Source organism: Sceloporus undulatus, chromosome 9 (genome assembly GCF_019175285.1).
Source record: "Sceloporus undulatus isolate JIND9_A2432 ecotype Alabama chromosome 9, SceUnd_v1.1, whole genome shotgun sequence".
Taxonomy (NCBI): domain Eukaryota; kingdom Metazoa; phylum Chordata; class Lepidosauria; order Squamata; family Phrynosomatidae; genus Sceloporus; species Sceloporus undulatus.
In genome coordinates this window covers 24,758,111-24,778,460 of record NC_056530.1, presented here as the reverse complement: position 1 = coordinate 24,778,460, position 20,350 = coordinate 24,758,111, and the positions used below count along the sequence as shown (strand labels likewise).

Here is a 20,350-nt window from a genome sequence, read left to right as displayed (position 1 = left end):
CATTTGTGTGAAGGAAGTGGGGTTCCCGGATTTGAAATTAAGCCCCCTCCAAAAGTGTCTGGGCCCATCTCCCCCTTCCCTCCTCTTTTCTAATTCTTTCTCCTTCCCTCTCTCTTCCTCCTCCTCCTTCCCCCAATCTTTCTCCCTCTGTTTTCCCCTTCGCTCCCGGGCTCCCCCATGCATGAAAAGAGCCCTTATTTAATTTAGTCGCCACGAAAATCGATTCTGCCATTCGATACAAAATAAGAATCAAGCAGATTAAGGGACGGAAATTAACTCTGAAAATATTTTTGATGGAGTGGCTTGTAGTCTCCCCGCCAAATGGACTGCAAAGTGGAACAAATGACGGGCGGCTAGTGCCGGCGACAGGAGCTTTCCATCTTCCCATTATCCACTAATGGGAGAGGTCCCGCTCTCCAGCCTTGGCCCGCGGATTAATCACAAGCCAGCCTTTATGAAGATTTATTTCTCCTCCTCCTCGCCTCCTCCTCCTCCTCCTCCGACCCGCGCCGGGATGAAGTCATAACGGCACCCAAGAAAAAGGAGGAGGAGGAGGAGGAGGAGGAAAAGAAATCCTAGAAATAAAAATGAAGGGGGGAACGGCGGCAGGAGCAAAGGAGGTGGGCCTCAGGACCCCAGAGAGATGCCAGGCAAAGGGTGGCTGGGCTTCAGAGAGCCAGAATTTGGTGTTCTCTGTGTGTCTCTTGGCGAAGGAGGGCAAGCGGAGGACCTCTCCTTGTCCTTGGCGCAAGCGCAGCCATCAGGGTTTCCCAATCGCAAGGCCTGGCCCTTCTTCCCTCTGGTCCTCAGGGCCAAAGAGAGGAATCTCAGGGCGAGGGCACAGCCCCGAAAAGCGTGCCTATGCGTTTTCCTCCTTCGCGACGCTACAGAGCAAAGGGACACCTAGGAGTTCATTGCACTGGGGCTGATTTCGGCATTAGAGAGAGATGGAAGCGCATTTAAAGCATCCTGAAAACGAAGCGGAAATGGCGGGTATTTGCATGAATGACTGTCATAGGCAAAAGTGATATTGGACATACATTGTCACTAAGATCCTGAAATTAAAAAGATATGCATTAATGCTTCTTTGTGACCACTTTAATGGTGGGTTTTGTGCGACGTTGTGTGAAATCGTTTTGCATAATTACACCATTTCCCCGGGATATTCATGGGATAAACTCTGTCGACACACTGCTGGAATCCCTATCTTCTCGACAACCACTGAAGACGCAGGGTCCCTGCCTTGTGTTTCACTTGGCAACCCTAACATCCACACACACACAAACACACACAAAAGAGACTATCATTTTTAAAAGGCTCTTCTCACCTGCCATTCTGCATCTCTCTCTGCACAATCCTCTTGGTTCTTTTGGACCATCAGGACATGATCCACATTAGCGTACGATCCTCCAATCCTTCTGGGGAGGATGGGACCTCTAACCCCAATTTCTACACCTTTCCCTTCCTGGAAGAAATAAGAAGAAAGTAACTTTAAATAGGTTTAAGGATGCAAGAGCTAATGCTTTTGGCCGATCTTGCAGTCCAGTTGGAGGACCCAAAGTGAGAAGCCTAGTCTGGATGCAAAGCCCTAATGCAGTCTAGAGCTGCATCTACACTGCAGAATTAACACAGTTTGACACGGCTTTAACTTTCATGGTGCCATATTATGGAATCCTGGGATTTGCAGTTGGTTGTGGCACCAGAGCTCTCTGACGGAGAAGGCTAAAGAGCTCACAAAACTACAGATCCCAGAATTCCATAGCAAGGAGCCATGGCAGTTAAAGCAGTGCCAAACTGCATTAATTCTGCACTGCAGATGCAGCCAAAGATTCATAGAACTGGAAGGACCACAAAGGCCATATAGCCTAACCCCATACTTGCAGTCCTGCTCCTATTTGCAAACAGGTTCTGAGAGAACTGCCTTTGGTTGACTGAAGAGGGAACTCTGCACATGATCAGAGTTGCTCTGGGCTTGTCAGTCCATACAATTTAGGGATAGCTCCTGCCTACGAAAAGGGGTTGTGATGATGATGATGAACTAGTTCTGTTGCTGCCTGTCGGCACACAAATCATGATGGCATTGGCTTGGCATCCTTCTTTTTGCCAGCCATTGTACGTCTGCCTTGCAGGGTCGTTGTGGGGGATTTGATCCTTGGCTTCCCCTCCATTCCTAGCCCAATGCTCAAAGCATGACCGCGCCGTCAGGGCCAGCCCCCTGCCCAAACAAGACCTTCCCCATTGATTTCCTCTCCTGGATGGAGACCCTCTTTGCCTCCCCTTCCCTTGGGAGCCTGTCTCCAAGCGGCCTGTGGCTGATGGATGGCTTTTTGCTTAGCTACTTGCTCCCCTTTCAATTCGCCATCCATCCCTCAAACCTTGCCAGGATCGGAGAAACCGATGGGCCTTTAAGCGGACCCCATAATGCGCCAGGTGCCCCCGGCCCTTGTTCCGTACTCTGTCATTCCTCCCTGCCTCCCAGCCCCTGCCCTGGACCCTTCCTCATTTTTCTTTCCGTCTTGCTCCAAACATTTCATCCTCCTTTCCTCAGAGACTCTGGAGGAAGGTTGCCAACTTTTCAGGTGGGACTCTGCTCCCGGGCCCTGAGCCTGAAGAAGACCCTGGGTGCAATTGCACTGCAGATGTAATCCAGTTTGGCACCATTTTCATCACCATGACTCCATGCTATGGGTTCACACATGCCCTTAACATGGAAACCATCATGCTGCCTTGATTGTTGGCAACCCTGGCTTTCATTGGTAGGCAAAAGTCTAGGGTTGGGAATGATGGTGTAGCCCTCCAGATGTTTTTGACTCCAGCTCCCAGCATTCCTTACAGTGGCTTTGCAGGCGAGGACAGCTGGGAGTTCCGGTTGCATGACTCCCTTGACATAAGCCAACACAACAACAACCCTGATCCACATCCCTGTGTGTAAACCCATAGCATGCAGCCATGGCAATGAAAGTGGTGCCAAACTCTACTCTAGCAACCTTAACCTCCACTACCCCAATCAGAGTGCCCAGGTCACTTGGGGGATGCTGGGATTTGGAGTCCAAAAAGCAACCATTCCAAGCCTTGCTGCTGTTTGGGACTGAATGGTGGGAAAAGAAGGCTCCCTCTGCCCATGCTCAATGGCATGCTCTTGGTTAATTTTGGTTGTTCCGTGCGCTGGAGGCTTTGGGATCCAGTCGGGACGCAAGTTTAAAATTTACACATAACTTGAAACAACCTTTTTTCTACAATTCTGCAGAAATGCTCTTTTGAAAGTCTTCCACCGGAGGGGAAGAAAACGCAACAACGGGACAAACACGATGAGCAAATACCTCCAAGGGATGCGGTTTCCTGAGAGGAGGCAATAAGGAGGAGGAAGGGAGCCAGGTTTAAGAAGATGAAATGAGCAAAGCTGCAAAGAGAAGAGCCCCGCGTTTAGAAAGAGAGAAGTGCCGGGGGCCCAGCGGAGCCTTGCCATGAGATGAGCGTGGGTTTTCATCCGAACCTCTGGAAAACATAGACAGTAATGAAGCATTTGGAAAGCAAGGGAGGGGAGAGGAAGGAAAACAGGACAGCAAACGCCTCCCAGCCAGGAAAAAACCAAGCCTGCGCTGCTGTTTACCCCATAAAAAGGAAACCTAGAAACTCTGGTTGCCAACTGACCTCCAGGGAGACCAGCCTTGGCTTGGAGGCCGGGGGGGGGGGCAGAAGCTAAAAAGGGGGCATGGCAGTTTCATTTCTCGTGGCCACGTCTCTCCTTGACGTTGTGCATGCAATTGGTGTTTGCTCTCCTAAGGCCTCCTTCTCCAAGCTGCCTTCCCTTGTGCCAGCCAGCATTGAGTGGGGATGATGGGTGTTGCCATCACAAACAGTCTGGGGGAAGCCGCCTTAGTGCTGCAACTTGTAGGCATCCTGACACTGTGAGAATGTAATTTCCAGCATCCTTCACCATGATGGGTGCTGCAGTCCAGCAATATCTGGAAGGCTGCGTTTTACTCTATGCTTGCCTTAGATGTGCTTTTTTGTGTGAGACACGCACACACAAAGATCATTGTCTGGAAATGCCACAGCAGGGTAGCATTGAATCCAGTCTGGTGCAAACATTTAAAGGCCAGTTTGGGGGAAACAGGGCTCAACGCCTTCTTTTAGAGTTTGGACTAGAAAAGGGAGCGGACCTGCCAACCCTTGCTCAGTAGGCACAGCTGCTTGTGAGGCCTACTTAGGCTTTGTAGCATTGTCCAAAGGACGGTGTGCAAACTGGACCGAGAGCTTGGTTTTAAAGGCCAACAACACCCACACAATCCAATAAGGCATTGCAAAGCTCACAAGGTCGTTGCTTAGTGTGAACACCGCAAAATGTTTCGGCACCTTGTCACGTTTCTTTGGCCCTGCTTTGGATTAAGCACTGAGAATAGAATTTTTCAGGTGGTCAAACATATATATATATATATGTATGTATGTATGTATTAAAATGCCAAGTATCTCTGCAGGAAAAGGAGAAAGGGTTGCAATGCCCAGCGAGAGAAGCCAGAAAACGGTTTCTCCAAATCTCCCTCTACAAGATCCAAGGGAAGCGTGGACCAAAACGCAGCCTTCCAGATATTGCTGGGCTTTATACTGGGTTAAAACAAACCGGTGGCCTAAATACCCTAAAAAGGCACAAAGCTCTGTGCGGTTTTGGGTCAGCCCTGGTTAGCCCTTGGATGGGAGACTGCCAAGGAATCCCAAGTGCTGTAATATTTCAGAGGAAGGAATTGGCAAAAGCACGTCTGAGGATACCTTGCCTAAGAAAACCCCATGAAAACGTGATGAAATTCAAGTCGACAGGCAACTTGAAGGCACACAAACACACAAACACACACCACAAATGCCAGGATTTGGTGGGCGGACAGCTTGTTTGTTTCCATCCTTCCTTCTCTGGATGAGTGCTACGGAGAGAGACCGGTCCCTTGGGGAGAAGGGTCTATCTATATACACACAGAGAGAGATATACAGCGCTGTGTGTGTGTATTTTGAAAACAACCCTTGATAAGAGAAAGAGAAGAAAAGTCACACCTCAAATAAAAAAAACATCTTGCCAAAGTTTTGAGCTGGAAGGAAATACTCACCATCTTCTAGGTTTGTGGCCAAGGGCTGGAGGCACCAGATCCTGTCTGACCTTGGAAGCTAAGCAGGGCCAGCCCTGGATAGTACTTGGATGGGGGACCGCCAACGGATCCCAGGTGCTGGAGGAGCTATTTCAGAGGAAGGAACTGGCAAAACCAATTCCTGGCCTAAGAAAAGCCTAGGAGAAATTCACAGAGTTGCCATTCCATTGACAGGCAACTTGAAGGCGCATACAGACTACAACTGCCATCATAAACCCTATGACAGAGAGAAATGATGGGATTTGTAGTCCAAGATATCCGTTGGGCAGTGAATTGGGGAATGCTACATTACAGCCTCTCATTATCATCATCATCACCATCATCCTCATCAACGCAGCTTGCAAATGTAAGCAAATACCGGTATACCTGAGTTCACAAAGTAGGTGGGAAATGGGAAGTTTGGTGCCAGGAGTCGAGGCAGAAATCACACGGAAAGAATCAGGAGCAGTTTCTGTTCCCACAAAAGAGAAGAGCAAACTTGTCATTCAAAACTGACATTAGGCACATCTGGAACGAAACACAGCCAGGTCAGGGAAGCCTTCCCTAAGTAAAGGATAACATTTTGAAGCTTGCGTCTTTTAATACTTCACTTATTGATTTTGTGCCCAGTGATAAATCATTGCTAAATATTTTCATTTTGAAGCTTGGAGAGATCGAGTTGCAAGATGCAGCCAGGAATGGGTTTTTCCCCTTTCCTTTCGCTATCTTTCACCACTTTTCATATGATTTCCATTTTAATGGCAAAAACGTGTAGAACTGCGCTTCCTAAATACGCTGGAAAGCTAATCCGCGTTCCCTTTTCCCTCTCTTTTGTTCTCTGCGCATGTTTTGTAAGGGATCCTGGAGGCAGCTGCTGTTTACTTTGCCTTTTGCAGAAAGCAAAGGAGGCTAAAGGAGGATCGTCTATTACAGAATCTCATTCTTTCCCAGCTTAAGCTTCATTGCATTGCTTGCTACAGACCTAGCCCAGACTAAGACTCCGGAGACCAGGGTTCGAATCCCCACTCGGACATGGGAGCCCATTCACTTACCTTGGGCAAGTCACACTCTCTCAGCCTCAAATCTACACCGCTATATAAATAAAGCATAATAATAATAATAATAATAATAATAATAATAATAATAATAATAATAAAGGATTGCAACAGCAAACCTCCTCTGAGCAAATTATCTTGGAGATGGGAGCCAAATCCAAATACACAGCTATTTATGTTTCCTATACACTTTATACACATGGTCCAAAGGCAATTCTATACACTATTTTGAAATCATTTTGTGCGTGGAGCCAAGTCTGCGGACATGGAACCGTAGCCATTCGTGGGGAATAAACACGCTTCGGATGTTGGAACACTTTGGATTTTGGAATTCCAGATAAGGGAGACTTATTCATTTAAAACCATTTCAAAGGCAGTTAAAACACGAGGATAATGAGGCCTCCAGAGTCATAGTCCAATGCTCAGACCACTATGCCATGCTGCCTCTGCAGAGTTAGAGGTGAGCCCCAAATTGAACCTGAGACCTGAATGCAACTCACAGGTTGCCCTTGATGCCTCAAGCCAAAATCCATTTTGGGAGAACCCCTTAAATAATGAATTAATTGTCCCTCCTTTGCCTTTGCCTCCTTCCATTTCCAGAATGGCAACCCTCCTCAAAATAAAACTTTCCCAATATTTAACCTTTAGTCCCAAGAAAGTAACTTCCCCAACTTGCTAAATGGGGCTAGATGTCTCCATGGAGGTCACTGGACTCCTTGCGGAGGAAAAAGGGGATTTATTTTGACCAGCTAGTGCCCCCAGACCCAATATGACTTTGGGGTGCTCAGCTGGGCCCTATGGAGCATAGGAGATCTATACCCAGGACCCGATTGGACTCACTTCCAATGGGAAGGGACACTTCTGCTGCCAGTCCTTGGCGTAATTTATGGCCAGGGTCGTGGGGTTTCGGCCCCAGCCCCATTCCTCAATGCCAGGACTCAATCATTAAAAACGAGGTTACCAAGCCCTGCGCTCCCCCGCCTGCCATGCAAGGCAAGGCTCCTCTGCCTTTCAGAGCACCAAGGCAGCGCTCCCTTTCCTGCTTTATTTCCCCTGGATTCCTTTGTTGCTGTAAGGCCAAATTTACTTAAACATTTCTGCCCTGGAATGAGAAACAGCTAGGAACCCTTTGGGAACAGAAATGAAGAGTTCGGCAAAAGGACGCAGCGGCACAAGCATCGGATGAGGACTTTGGGGGGACAGGGTTCGAATCCCCAGTCGGTTTCACACAACATCACCCAAAACCCACCACTACAGTGGTCACAAAGAAGCATTAACGCGCATCTATTTACTTTCAGGATTTCTGCAACAATGCATTTCCGACATCACTTTTGTTTGTGCAATTGCGTGTGACAATCATTCGCACAATTACTCACCATTTTCATTTTATTTGCAGGATGCTTTAAGTGCGCTTTAATCTCTCTTTAATGCCGAAATTAGCCCCGGTGTGGTACTGTTTGAGTAGAATATGATGTTTGCCTTGCAGAAGAGTGTGCAAATTTTGACATGCAAATAGGCTTCAGAAACCGAGTGGTTTTTGAAGACTTAAAATCACTACAGAATTCTTTATTCTTCCAGAATAAAATCAGCAAAGAATTACACACACACACACACAGAGTATCTGTATACTCTGTGTGTGTGTGTGTGTGTATCTCATATAATTCTGTATAGTACAGTGTATACATAGATACATAGATCTCTCCTTGACCAGTGTAAAGCAATGAGCACTCCTGCAATGACTAGCAGTGGCCACACGGTGGCAGCCTTCTCACAGGGATCAAGTGCAGAAAATCCCAGGAAATAGAGAGAGGTTTAAAGGAGGGAAGATTAATGCCCTTCTCTTTCCTTGTAGAAATGTTGCTTTTTATAGGAGAGAGGGATACAAAGGGAGGCCGGGTTCCCATGTGCCCCTGGGGCAAGTTGAGTTGCCTGCTTTGCAACCCATTCTCCCTTTAAGAGAGATTTCCTCTGCAACATTTAGCAGGAGATGATGGTGATGATGATGATGATGATGGCAGCAGCCCTTGGATGCTTTAAAAGCTCAGGCTGGTCAAGCCTCTGCAGGCCAATAGCACAATATTTAAAGGCTTTTCTGGCTTGCAGGGAACCTGAGGATTCGGCTATATATTCTGCTGGGAAAAAGGACTTGCAATTCTGAGGCTAAACACTATTGTTTCCTAAGGCCTTTACATTATTAGAGAGGCAGCACAGTGTGATGGTTTGGGGACTGGATTAAGACAGAAGCTGCAGTTATACTGGAGAAATAACCTGGTTTGGCACCGCTTTGTCTGGCTCAAGGCTATGGAATTCAGGGAGATGGAGTTTGTTGTGGGACCCCACAACAAATGCCAACTTGCAGAATTCCATAGCCTTGAGCCACCAGACAACAAGTTAAAGTGGTGCCAAACTGGGTTATTTCTCCTGTGTGGATGCAGCCTAAGACTCTAATGGCCACTCTGGGCAGATTCCCTTTGGCCATTCAAGGGCAGCCCCACTGACCACTTGACCAGCGTCCACATTGTAGTCATACTACCTTAAACCAAAAAGGCCACACACAATTTTCTTTGCAAGCTTTCGAAACACACCTGCCTCTTCTCCATTTGTGTGGTTTCAAAGGCTTGCACTGAGAATATATTTTTGTGTGTTTGTGTGTAATGCACAAGTATCACCACAATGTGGGCTTCAAAGCTTGGCTCAGGGCTGGATTGGGACGTGTGGAGGAGCCATTATTAATAATGCGCCACACTAAGGTGACCTTTTTGGCATTGCAAATATGGTACTGTTTCTATGCAGAAACTGCTGTTACAGGCACACAAAATGCACAAAGTGTGAAGCCTGAGTCTGATGTATGGTCTATTTAATTTGAATGAGTTGGCATGGTGCACCAAGAGGCCAGGGTTCGAATCCTACCTTAGCCACAGAAACCCACTGGGGTTGGAGGAAGGCAATGGCGCACCTCCTTTGGATGAATCCTGTTGAGAAAACTTTAGAAGAGGGTTGACACAAGTTACTTTTTGGGAGAGATATCATGGTCTAGTCATCAGTCACAGGTGCTTGGATTGTGAGATCCTGCACGGCAGAATGGGGTTGGACTGGGTCAGGGGATCAGGGTTCGAATCCCGGTTTAGCCATGGAAACCCACTGGGGCCCCTTGGGCAAGTCACACTTTCTTCTCAGCCTCGGAAGAAGGCAATAACAGCAACCTTCTTCAGAATAAATCTGGCCAAGAAAACACTAGGAAGGAGTTGCCACAAGTCCCTTGCAGAGAGACAGTGTGGTGTCATAGGTTGAGTGTTGGCTTAGGACCCGGGGAGGCCAGGGTTCGAATCCTGTTCAGCCAAGGAAACTCATTGGCTGATCTTGGGCAAGCCAAGGATAACATCTGGGGACCTTTCTAGGTGAAGGCATGGCCACTTCACCTGCTGGAAAAGCCAGCGCCGCTCTCCGCGCCTGGATGCCAATGGCATCCGCTTGCGCCCAGAGCACCAACCTGAGGAGGGGTCTCAATGGGTGGGAAGGAAACTTTCCCCGTCGCCGTAATGAGTGGCGACGTTGCTCCGCCGCCGCTGCCGCCGTCGTGGGAGGCTGGGGCCGGCGCTGGCTGATTGATTCCTGTTTATTATCTATTAAGAACAGTCGGATAGTTTGGGTAACACATCAATTCATCAAGTGGCGCCATCATGCAAATTCCCTAATAAAAACATTTTACTCGTAAATGGTCCCGAACTAATTAACTAAAGTGTTAATTAAAGTGCGGCAGACAGGGATTGTAATCAAGACGTGCGCCTTTATCCATCTTCTGGGTTATTGATAACATCCTTGGCTCATTGATTGATTGGGACTTTCGGCTGTCGAGGAGCAGCGTGTGTGTGTTGGTGTGTGTGTGTGTGCGCACGTTGGGGGAGGAAGTGTGTATCTTGGGGGAGGAAATGGACGGAGGGAGGAAGAGGAAGAGGAGGCAATGGAGGGTCATAGGTTTTGGGGGGCACCAAGAAAATTGGCAGAAGAGAAGAGAAATGGGGAGCAGAAAGGAAAAGAAATGGGTCAAGAGAGGTTTGGGAGTGATGGAAGAAATGGAGGAGAAGCCGGTGGAAGAGGAAGGGGCTCAGCCATTTTGAGAGTGAGGATGCTTTAATGTTGTGGGTGGGGTTCCACCTTCAAGGCCCCTTTCCTTTCCCCTGAATTGTTGTTGTATTGTGTGCCTTCAAGTTGTGTATGACTTAGGGAGACACTATCAAGGCAAACCTATCACGGGGTTTTCTTGGCAAGTTCCTTCAGAAGAGGTTTGCCATGGCCACCTTCTGAGGCCGAAAGAGTTTCCCCTGAACTGCAACCATTTCCTATTTCCTTTGTCGCATCCTGTAGAATCACAGAGTTGGGAGGGACCTTAGGGGCCACATAGTCCAACTGCTTGCCATGTAAGAAAACACAACTATACAACTCCTGGAAGATGCCCATCCAAGCTCTGCTTCAAGGCCTGCAAAGCAGGAGAGTCCACCATCCGCCAAAGAGGTCCATTCGACTGCCAAGGAATTCTGCCTAAATTTTAGGTGGAATTGCTTTTCTGATTCGTTTGAACCCACTGCTTTAGTGTTTTAGTCTCTGGAGCAGCAGGAGACAAGTTCATCTTCTACATCCATCAAGGCTATATGGAGTTGTGGTCAGTGGACCTCTGCCAAGCCAGGAGCCATTGGCTGCCAGTCGGAGGCATGTTTCCAGGGGATAAAGGAAGAGTTGCACCCAGTGGGCACAAATATGGTCCTTGGCACATTGTAGTAAAACCCTTGCTCTTCTGCCAAATCAGATAGTTTTAGAAGCACAATTCTACATGGCATCAGATATTTAAAGACAGCTATTGTGTCAAAGGACAAACCCTCTCTGAACAAATTTTGACAGGGGTACCTTCATGTTTAGGTGAACTCTTTTCTTGTTCATTTGAATCTGTCGGTTCACATTCTAGTCCTGTGATTCCCAAACTTTGGTCTTCTAGATGTTTTGCGCTAACCATTGGCCAAGCTGGTTGAGGTTTATGGGAGTCCAAAACACCTGGAGGACCAAAGTTTGGGAACCACTGCTAGTCTCTGGAGCAGCAGAAAACAAGTGGCTCCATCGTCTGCATGGCATCCCTTTGGATATTTCAAGCAGCTTCATTTTTCCTTCCATCTTCCTCAAGTGCTTCTCTGCATTGCATCACGGATTTTGGTCTTTGAACCCAGCAAAGCAGCAGCCTAAACTCAAGTCGCTTCTCCTGACTGGAATACAGCTTTTGGATCCTTTGGGTTTACCTTTGTGTCAGGACTAACTACCAGGATATACTTGACAACATGTTTCCCTTGCAAAGAACGGGGATGGTTTAGCATGGGCAGGTTAAAACCTTCCCTGCAGCCTAGGTGACTTGGCATGAAAGCAGATTGATCAGGGACCAAACAAGGGAATTGCAAGAATACACAATGTGTGCCCTCGTTGTGTGTCTTGTAAGCAGATCAGCCAGAAGTGCAGCCGGTCTGGGAACGGACTGGGAAGCAAGAGCCTCAATGCCCAAATTTCAATTGGTTTTTCCAGCAGCGCAGTCCTGCGCATGTTTGCTCAGAAGGAGAAGGTCCCGCGGTGCTCCGTCTGGTTCTCTCCTTGGCAAAGTGGACTTGGCACGACGACCATATATCATGGCAGAGGTAACACAAAATTGCCTTGTGTGGAACATCAGCAAAGGATGAAAACAGTGTGAGCTTAGAAAAGTTCCCCCTTTGGACTACAGCTCCCAGAATCCCAGTGTCTGGGGGATTCTGGGAGCTGTGGTCCAAAAAACAGAACTCTTCCAAGCTTTGGAAGCCATGCAGGATTTGCCCAGCTAAGGACATTCCCTCTTTCTTGATCCTAACTGCACAAGAAATGCAGTTTCAGAAATCATGGATGCAAAACCTTAGGCACACTTACTTAGGAATAATCCCTGCTGAAAATAATGTATTGTGCCCAGGTTTTTAAAAATGGAAATCTATTTGGGGAAGAATAAAAGGCCAGCGAGGATTTTGGACACTTTATTTCGGTATTTGAAGTTCCTGAAGATCATTCTGTGGCGAAGGGGCAGCGGGAGTCACACCTGTTTTGTGCGCTGAGAATGGGCTTCATGTACTTTAGGCCTGTTTCCTACACAGAAAACCTATCTGTGTACAAAAAACAAACCCTAGGTGTTTTGCTGCGCAGATTAATTCCTCCACCGTTCTTTGGGATTGTACAAATGGGGTGGGAAGACTGCGGAGGAGCATTCGTTCTCTCCAGCAACAGGGCAAAACGGTGGCCATTATTCATCTTCATGAGGCAATTGTGCACTTCATCAATAGGAACACAGTGTCCAGATCGAGGGAAGTAATAGCACCACTCTATTCTGCTTTGGCCAGGCCTCACCTGCAATACTGTGTCCAGTCCTGGGCAACACCGGTCAAGATGCATATCAACAAGCTGGAATATGTCCAGAGAAGAATGACCAAGGAGGTCAAGGGTCTGGAAACCACTAACTCTTATGAGGAAGCAGCAAAGGTGCATCGGCTTGGAAAAGGGAAGACTGAGAGGTGACATTTTATTGTTGTCGTTGTGTGACTTCAGGTTGTTCCTGACCTATGGCGACTCTAAGATGAACTTATCATCGGAAAGGTTTGCTCAGAGGGGATCTGCCTTGGACATGATTGCTGTTTTTAAATATTTGAAAGGGTGCCATTCTTAAGCTATCTGATTCGGCAGACCGTCAGGGGCTTTCTCTGCCATTTGCCAGGAACCGGCACCATATTTCTGGACATTGGCTGCAACTCTTCCTTTGTCCCCTGGAAACTCGCCTCGGACTAGCAGCTAATAGCTCTTTGCTTGGAAGAGGTCCACTGACCACCACTTTGAATAGCTCTGATAGAGAAGACGGAACGACCTCGTGTTCTGGTGCTCCAGAGACTAGGACACAATTCTGTGGATTCAAATTAACAGGAAAAGAGATTCCACCTCAACATTAGGAAGAGCGTCGTAACAGTAAGAGTGGAATGGACTGCCTTGGAAGGGGGTGATCTCCATCTTTGGTGGCCTTCAAACAGAGGTTCAATGGGCCTGTTTCAGGAGTGGCTTAGTTGTGATCTCCTGCACGGCAGAAGAGGTTGCACTAGATATCCCTGGGGTCCCATCCAACTCCAAGGTTCTGCAATTCTATGGAGTTTATCACTCAGGAGGCTAAGCACTGAAATCTCATTAATAAACTAGGATTAAATCTGGGAATATCCCACAAAATGGGATTGTTTTCAGACGACGTCCCCCGATGTCGCCATTATCCTGGACTTAACCCATTATTAAAGTGGCCAAAATGTGCCTCTTTTTACTTTCAAGATTTCTCCAAAAGGAAAAAAATGGCCAAAAGGGGACAAAACATGTCCTTTAATTCACAGGTTGAGTCTGAGGGAATGGTGAGGTCGGGGGAACGTTGCCTGAAAACAATCCCAAAACAATGAGATATTCCCGGGTTTAACCCCCTTTTATCCACAGGATTTGGGCACTTCCCTGCTTGTGATAAACTCCTATGGTGAAATACTACAGGACTTACATTCTTACTCATGAGACTTACATGAGGGCAAGGTGCACCTTGGGTAACCCTGGCCCACCAACTTTGGGTTCTGGAAGGCGTTCAAGAGCCCAGATTTCCAGAGAGAGACCAGCAGGAGAGCGGCTTCCCTTCCTAGACGCAATTAAAGCTGTTACTTGAGGAGCTGAGAATTTAATAGAAGAAATGATCAATTAACACAGACAGATACTTAATTAAAAGAATGGAGTTGGGGGAGGGAGGGGGGAGGAAAAGGTTGGGGAAATGAAATGGGGAGGAGGAGGGGGTCCTCTCCCACTTTGCCGGCATGCGTTCCAAGTTGAGATGTGGCTGGGATGGGTCTTGATGCCTTTAGCTTTTGCTTTAGAGCAAAACATCTTAGCTGCAGTCTAACTGGTGCCATGAGAAAGAGCAACATGGAGATGATGGTTACTGCAGCACTCAGAGCCATGTGCAAATGCTGAATCAGTTGCATTAACTCATACCCACAAACTAGGGACTCTCTCACACTAGATAGATAGAGCATGATGACTTATGGCGACCCTGAGGCCAGCCTATTATAGGGATTTCTTGGCCAGATTTGTTCAGAGGAGGTTTGCCATTGCAAGAATGTGACTTGACCAGGGTCACTCAGCTGAGCTGGGAATCAAACCCTGGTCTCCAGTCATAGTCCAGCACTCAAGCCACTACACTACGTTGGCTCTCCTTTGCACATGTAGTAAAGTCCAAAATCCTATCAGATCTGCCAAGTCCTGTGGTATGTAGATTTTCCCTTTCTTCCTTAAGTTTCTAGCCCTTATGGTTATGGCAGAAAGCAGGGAAAGCCATGCATGCTGATGAAGGACTGAGGGATGAGTATTTCATGCAAAAATGCACATGCGTTTGGTACTTACGCAGGGCCGAGGATTCCCATAGATGAAGAGCCCTTCCAGAAGTGCCTCTGCCCCAGCGACGCACGAGAGAGGAATCGTTCTCGCTTTGCACCCGGTGAGCAAATCCGTAGTTAAATTGCACAGAGGGAAGGGGCTCTGCGGAAGCGCTGCGCGGCTCGATTGATCCAGGCCCGGTGAATGCGAGGTTGGTAAGTGGGTTAATTAACCTGTATCGAAGGGGTGAATTTAATGTGGTTTTGTTAATCTGCGTTAAGCCCCGTGTAGACGCACACTAAACAGATCAAAAGCTCCTTTTTGTTCCTGCCCTTGCCACACTTTCAGTGGCAAGACAAGTTTTATCCTGAATATCACTGTGCTGCAGACAGAGTCCAGAAAAGTTACTGGGAACAGATTTGCCGCCCGATTGACACAGACTACAGCTCCCAGCATCCTTCCAGCTGGCATGACACTTGGCCATGCCAATGTTTTGAAGCATTCTGGGAGTTGTAGTCCAACAGGAGTAACTTTACCAAGCTCTAGTAAAGTCTTCTGATTATATGCCAGTAGGAAATTAAGGGGAAGTTAGATTCCTGGTTAACAGAGCTGGGGATTAAACTCTTTGACTATATTGCCCTTTTATGTGTAGAAAAATGGGGTCTAAATCAGTCCATAGACCACAGGTATAGCCTTGCAGATGTTAATAGTCATTGGTTGAGGTGATGTGAATTGCTGCCCTGCAACATCTGGAGGACAGCATGGTTCCCACCTTCTGCACTGATCCATAGGATTCCTATATCTGAAGTGAGCATAGTGTTGAGACCTGGTTCCCACATGCCTTCGTCCTTCAGTCCTTCATCGCTTGAGTCAAACTCATGAGGGTCTTCAGGGTCAAAAGGAGGTGTGTGAACTCTCCTCCCTGGAGAGGACAGGTGGGTTGGAGGCATTGCTTTCAAAAGGAGGTCCTGGGGTGATTAATGCGCTCTTGGCACCTCATTTGCAAACACAGGTCATCCTTTGATGCTCCAGCAACCAGAGAGGAATGCAAAAAAGTGGAGAAGGCCAGACTCCTCTAGATGGGATTGCAAAGGGCCTCTCTATAGTTCTCATAATTTGGTTGTGTGTGTGTGTGCATTTTGTTGTTGTGCATTTTTCGGCAGAGGTTCGCATCTGGATTTCCTCTGCGCAATGTACCCAATCTCCCCCCCCCCCATCTTGACACAAAAAGGGTGTCAAGCAGGCTTGGGTTTGTGGGAACCCTCTGGGAAGAGGAAGAGGAAGAAGGAAGAAAAGACAAGAAGGGGAGGAAGAGGAAGGAAGAAGGGAAGAAGAGAAGAGGAAAAGGAGGATAAGGAGGAAGGAGGAAAGGCGCAAGGCCATAAGTGGTTCTCTCACGCTTACATTTTGATTTTGATTTTAAAATGCAAAAGGTATACATTTCATCCCGCTCCGCCGGATTTGTTCCTTTGGGGTTGCGGAGGTTTCTGTTGCTCGAAACAAGTTTGGGGGCTCAGCTTCAGCCCCGGAGAAACCATTTTATTGCCTCCCCCGACAGTCACTTAGCGTTCCTCCCGCAAGGCTAATGAAACCCCACTTGTATGATTAGAGCAGATTTTAATAGTAATTAAAACAAATTACAGGCAAGATTATATGCCACTATGTAAATCTCTCTCCCTCCTTTCTTCTCTTTTTGTTCTTGAAAGCTGCTTCCCTTCAGTGGCTCTGATTGGAAACTGTCTGTTCATTTTGGGGAAGTGGGGGAGAGATGGATCTGGGGGGGAGAGGCTTTCCTCCCCATTGCCTTCCCCCCCCCTTTGGGCTCTAATCCCCCCATCAATGGCACAATAGGGCCTGCCTTCCTCCATCCAGACCCCTTTCTCATCCAAAATGCCCACATCCCACCCCTTTTGTCTCAGGATGGCAGGGAGATGATGGGGCCCAGGGCACAGGAAGGGAATCCAGATGTGAACCTCTGGAGGAAGAGCACCCAGCAACACATCTGCATGCAGGCCCATTAAAAAATCAATCTTTATATAGCTAGATCTAGATCTAGATCTATATTTACCAGGCCTATAGTTTAATGAGAGCCAGAACAGTATTAATTTTTATTTATTTAGAGTGTGTGTATGTATATATATATATATACACACACACACACACACACACACACCACTCAGAAAGCATCTCAGAGAGATCATTTAGGTATTAAGCTAAGGCTGCATCCACACTGGAGAAATAACCCGGTTTGGCACCACTTTTAAGTCTCCTGGCTCAAGGCTATGGAATTCTGGGAGTTGGAGTATGTTGTGGTATGTTGCTCCGCTCTGGGCCCACGACAAACTCCAACTCCCAGAACTCCATAGCCTTGAGCCAGGGCACTTAAAGCGGTGCCAAACCAGGCTATTTGTCCAGTGTGGATGCAGCCCTAGTTGTGGTTGTTGTGTGCCAGAATTGTCCAGAGGCGGTTTGCCATCGCCTTCCCCTGAGGCTGAGAGAGTGTGACTTATCACCCAAGGTCTCCCAGTGGCTTTCCATGGCTGAGCCGGGATTCGAACTCTGATCTCCTCTGCAGTCATCATCCCAGCATTCAAACCACCACATTGCTCTGTCTCCCAATCCTAGCCCAATGCTCAAACATCTGCATTCAGTTGATGTATGGGAACCATATGGAGACCATATGTAGGTAGTTTTCTTTGCCAAATACCTTCAGAGGAGGCCTGCTGTTGCACCGTCCTCTAAGGATGAGAGAGTGGGGTTGCTTTCTGTGGCAGAGCAACAAGGATTCGAACTCTGGTCTCAAAAAGAGTCCTTGAACAGGTCAAGCCTGGACTCTCCCTGGAAGCCAAGATGGCCAAAGCGAGGCCCTTTGGAGAGAGACATCATGAGAAGAAATGACCCAAAGACAATGGTGCCTCAGCCCTGAGAAGGCCCTGGTTTCTCTTTTCTCCTCCTTCCTTGACTTTGTCTTTAAAGACTTTTCTAATGTTTATTCTATTCTTCTCATTTTCCTGGTCCCTTCTCTCGTTCCTCCCTATAAAAACAGCTATGTTTTCTTTAGCTTTGCTCTGTCCCTTTGACTTCCCAACCAACCTTTTCTGCTGAAGCAAAGCCAGGCAAGGGGTCTGCTCTGAGGCAACTAGGCCCAGAATTAAAGAGGAAGAAGGCAGCCCAGGGGCTGGAAGGCTGGAGAGCGGAGGGAGACCCTCCTGTCCTTGACCAAATGACCCCACACCACAGAGGACCTTGGTGTGGCCAGAGGAGGGAGACCCCCCTGTCCTTGACCAAATGGCCCCACACCACAGATGCCAACAAGGGGCCTGGGCGGTGAGATGGACAGGACCTTGGCATGACCGGAGGAGGGATATGCTCCTGTCCTTTACCAAATGGCCCCACACCACAGACGCCAGCCCCGGCAAGGGATCTGGCCTGTGAGACGGAGGGCCTAAGAGGACCTTGGTGTGGCCGGAGGACCCCCCTCTGCTTGACCAAATGGCCCCACACCACAAACATCAAACCCAGCAAGAGGTTTGGTCAGTGAACGAAAGAGAGAGGAGGCATATTTGAAGCGGTGAGTGTTGATCCTATTCTTAATCCTATGTTTGTGGGTTAAGCTTTGCCCCAGAGGTCTGCATTAGGCGTGCATTGCCAGTTTTGAAGGAGACCTCAGTTACCTCAGAGGTGCGAATGGAGAGTTTCCCTCCAAAACCAGGGGCCACTTCCTCCTCCATGTTCCTCCCAGGAAGGGACCAGAGAGGGTTAGGAAAGGGAGTCTTCTCCTTCTGCCCCATCGTCCCTCCTTTGGGGTTTCAGTCACTCTTTCGGGGGGATTTGGCCAAGGCATCCCTTTACTGGGCTTGCCTTTTGGAAAAGGAGGGGCCAAGCTGGAACCAAAGGTGCGGCAGCCATTTTGTTGAAGGGCAGCAAGGAAGGAAAGGAGGAGGAGGACCGCAGGCCAGGCGGCCGGACTCAGTGGCCTGAATTTACAAGAGCTGGTTCAGGGGCACCTTGGAGGGGTCTCCTCCGTGGGTTGCCCTAAAAATCCACCAGTGATACTGAAAGGCACAATATACTTGCGGCAAGCTTTTGGAGCCCCATGGGTTTCTTTCTCCTATATTGCCGTTGGCCAATGCAAGTATATCACTGGTGGGTTTTTGTCTGTCTTTGTTCAATGGCCGACACAGGGACCCCCAATGTTTCCCATATGGCAGGGTCGCCAGGAGTCAGGGTTGACTTGGAGGCAGTTCACAGCAGCAGCAATTGCAGTCTTGTGGATTTGGGGCGTTGTTGTACTTTGCTGCATGGCCATCATGGCCAACCCAGAGACATGGAGATGTTTCATCCACAGGGTCTCCATGTGCTGAGGTTCAATAAAAGTGTCTCTGTCCTGGGGATTAGGGGTGCATGGCTGTGGGCAAAGGGTCTAAGGTGGCTCATCCAGAGGCCCGCCATGAGTCACTGCAGTTAACATCAGCAGCAATACAGGCATGGCAGTCTTGTGGATTTGGGGTGTTGTTGTACTTTGTTGCATGGACAGGGGTCTTCTTGGGGAGGTTTCATCCACCATGAGCTGAGCCGGACCTGAAGGCCATTATCAGCAATGGAGGCATGGCTGTCCTGTGGGTTTGAGATGTGGCTGTCCTTTGGCCAAAGGCTCTTGGGGTGCCTCATCCCCATGAGTTGGGCCAACCCCAAGGACTCTAGGGCCCCTGGTCCATGGCTGAGGCCCCCTTCCCAGCAAGGCAGGCTTCAGACTTGGGGATCCTGCCCCTCCACCCTGAACCTCCTCCTCCTTGTTCCTTTCTGGGGGACCCCCTCCCCTCTTGATCCCCCCAATCCCCACCCCAGCCTTTTCCTCTCCAAGGCAAGGCAAGGCAAGGCAAAGGGGGATTAAGTTGTCAGGCTGGCGCTGGGGGCTTTGGGGGGAGACGGAGGGGCGCCCCCCTCGTCTGCCTCTCTCTCTCTCTCCCCATAGAGACCCTGATGGGGGCGGAGGGGGGTCTCCATTGTTCAGAGGCGGCGGCAGAGCCCCCCCGCGACCCCCTCCTCCTCCTCTTCCTCTTCCTCCTCCTCCTCCTCCTCCTCCCATACATCACCCGCTGACAGCTGCAGAAAAGCGGCGAATTAGCACCTAAATCGAATATTGATCAACTCCCGAGTCGGCTCCACTTCGCTGCCTGGACCCTCGCCGCCAGCCACCGGCCGGAAGACCCCCCCCCCTCTCCGCCCCGAAGCAGACCCCGAGGGAGAGGGGGCTCCAGGGGACGGACCCCACGCAAGACCCAAGGGGACCCTGGCCAGGGCACCCAAAGGGATGGCCCTGGACCACTCACCTCGCCCTCTTTGCCTCCTTCTTTCTTCCTCCTTCGCCTTCTTTTTCCCTCCTTCACCTTCGTCTTCTTCTCCCTTCCTTCTCTCCTTGCTTCCTCTCACTTGTCTTTCCTTCTTTCCTTTCCTTTATCTTTCTTTCCTTCTTCCTCTTTCTCTTCCTTCTTTTCTCTCATTTGCCTGCCTTTACTCCCTCCTTCTCCTTCTTCCCCTTCCTTCCTTTCTTGTCCTTCCTTCCTTCTTTCCTTTTTTCTTATTTTCTTTTTCTTCCTTCCTCTTCCTTCTTCTCTTCCTCTTTTTCCTTCCTTCCATCTTCTTTCTTTCTTATTTTTCCTTCCTTCCTTCCTTCTTTCCTTCCGTCCTTCCTTCCTCTTCCTTTTCCTTTCCTTGCTTCGTCCTCATCCTTCCTTCCTTCCT

The 20,350-nt window shown here is 48.6% G+C and overlaps 1 long non-coding RNA gene across 1 annotated transcript; it reads right to left on the bottom strand.

Annotated features, from left to right (window-relative positions):
- Positions 1-1,335: 1,335 nt before the first annotated feature.
- LOC121915936 lies at positions 1,336-20,000 on the bottom strand. Its single transcript, XR_006100764.1, has 3 exons — positions 19,939-20,000; positions 14,633-14,838; positions 1,336-1,465 (listed from the first exon to the last, which is right to left on the bottom strand). It is a non-coding gene; the product is annotated as an uncharacterized LOC121915936 (long non-coding RNA).
- Positions 20,001-20,350: the final 350 nt, after the last annotated feature.